This window comes from Silene latifolia, chromosome 5, assembly GCF_048544455.1.
Source record: "Silene latifolia isolate original U9 population chromosome 5, ASM4854445v1, whole genome shotgun sequence".
NCBI classification, from domain to species: domain Eukaryota; kingdom Viridiplantae; phylum Streptophyta; class Magnoliopsida; order Caryophyllales; family Caryophyllaceae; genus Silene; species Silene latifolia.
Genome location: NC_133530.1, coordinates 31,555,853 through 31,558,137, shown reverse-complemented (window position 1 = coordinate 31,558,137; position 2,285 = coordinate 31,555,853). Strand labels below are relative to the sequence as shown.

General features: G+C 38.0%; 1 long non-coding RNA gene across 1 annotated transcript; it reads right to left on the bottom strand.

Annotated features, from left to right (window-relative positions):
- Nucleotides 1-499: 499 nt before the first annotated feature.
- On the bottom strand, nucleotides 500-2,285 carry LOC141656050 (uncharacterized). Its single transcript, XR_012548307.1, has 2 exons — nucleotides 2,152-2,285; nucleotides 500-1,138 (listed from the first exon to the last, which is right to left on the bottom strand). It is a non-coding gene; the product is annotated as an uncharacterized LOC141656050 (long non-coding RNA).

Sequence of the window (2,285 nt, the reverse complement as noted above, 5' to 3'; positions counted from 1 at the left end):
AAATTGGGGTTCCTTCGAAACTATTTTGCCCCAATGATGTCCACGATCACTTTCATTTTTTTTTCAATTTTTAGGCAAAGTCGCTAAGTTTCTTAGCGGCTTTGTCTCCTTGTCATTATCCAGATAATAGATACCATAAGCTTATGAAAAATAGAGAAATAGGGAAGCCACTAACTTTCTTAGCGGCTTTAGTGGTTGTTCATTTCTAGAATAGGTTGTCATCAGTGTTTGAAAAAAAAAATGAATAGTAAAGCCGCTAGGTTTCTTAGCGGTTTTACTATTTAAAAAAAAAAATTAACTATAAAAATGGGAAAAAAAACTAAAAACTGATTGGACAAAATAGTTTCAAAACAACCCCAACTCTCTAATTATTTTGCTAATAAACACCTATTTGCCAAAAAAATCATCTAAGAGCGTTGTTCAAGTTTGTGACTTAGCATTGTTAACGAGGGTTTGGTATAGGTGCCCTAGGATGATCAAGGCGATGGAGCCTAACAAGAAAACAACAAGGGACTTTGCAACCTTAATTACACAAGAAAATAAACAGAAACCATTCAAAAGCAGTAAAAAGTCCCGATTAGTAGTTTAGTACTAGTACACGGTAGTACCGTAAAACCATAGCTACAACCCCAAAACAACCGGGCTGTTTAGATAAGAAATTACTTAGTACACAACCACTAGTTCAGATACTTGTTATTACCACCGCCATATGGATTGTACCTCTTCCCTCCACCGCCGCCATTGATGTACCGCTTGTTCCCACCGCCATAGTTCTTGTGGTTCTTCCCAGAGTAGTTGGCTGTGGTGGTGTTTTCATACTCGACTCGAGTCACTTTCTCTTGCTTGTAGTACTCGGTGTAACCCGTCTTGTCACCAACCCTCACAGTCGAGCTTGTCTTGTACTGATCCTTGTACCCAACTTTCCCATGGTTAGAGTAGTCTCCGCTTGAGTATGATTCCTTGGCAGTCCCACGCATGTAGCTCCCGCTTTGCTTGTCGTAGTTGGTTGATTTCGTGGTTAGCTCATAGTTTGTGGTGGTGGGACCTGAGCTTTGCTTGGTAGTCATTGCTGAGTTATCCACCACTTCAACTAGACCAATGTAACCAATGCGACCATATTCCGGCTTGTCTGCCATTCCTGTATAAGCAATAGAAAGTATACATATGTTAAAATCTAATACAAATTCGAGATAGCAAGATTATGTAATGCATGGCGAATTTGAACAGCTTGCAGCAGTAACGGGGCGAAATGATAATATTATAAGGGGGTCTCAAAAAATTCGAAATTTTCAAACGTCAGCGGGGGCGACCGCCCCTCCTTGGGCCCCCAGCCCCCCACTGCCTGCCGGCTATACATTTATCGCACAACGACCAACTAGGCTGCGACAATTGAATGAATACGATTATACAAATTGATTGATCTAACACAAAACTCAATCCAATCACGGAAAGAATGAATCCTAATTCCTAAGTGGCTAATTCCTAACAATCTAGTCAACAAATGCTTATAAATATCATTATTAGTGGAAGACCTTTGTTATGTCGGGTAGGTTTGCTACTTCGCATAACACCGGCATATAAGATGAAAAAGCCAAATTTGGGAGGGGTCAACCCATTAAATTGCCTTCAGTACCCCGAAGGAGATTGCCCCAGCTGTCGGTAGGGGATACTCCTGGTCAACACCAAAAAAAAAAAATAACACCGGCATATAATACAAAGTGTTCATGACTTTATGATACAAAAGCCAAAGTAATCATCCCTGGCCTTCATCGTCAGTAATCGTTACACAACATATACACATAAATATTCCAATTATTTATTTACGTTTTATTAAAAGACCACTTACAAACAATAGAAATGGTAAACAAATTATTGGGACGAAAAGTGTTAACATTTTCAATCTGTGATTCTATACCTATATAAATGAACAGGCTTTGACTAAAACTTTTAAACGGTTAATTTGCGGATCAACAGTTGTAGTAAAAAAATCTAACATGATCTAAAGGAAATACATAGACTACATATTAACATCCACAATAACATGAAGATCGAAGAGCAAGAAAGAGCAAATTTGATACTCTATCTCTCATTTAACTCTACGCGGTGATACTATAACTACAATTATTTAACGAGATTAGAAAAGATTTTTACCTTGAAAAGAAGTGAAAATAGAGAGAAATTTCTGGTATTAGGGTTTCCTTTGGTTTGTGGATGAAGCTTTAGAAATCAGGATAAAACCAAAAAGTGGGGAGGTTTATATAGCGAAAGTAACGTAAAATAAAAAA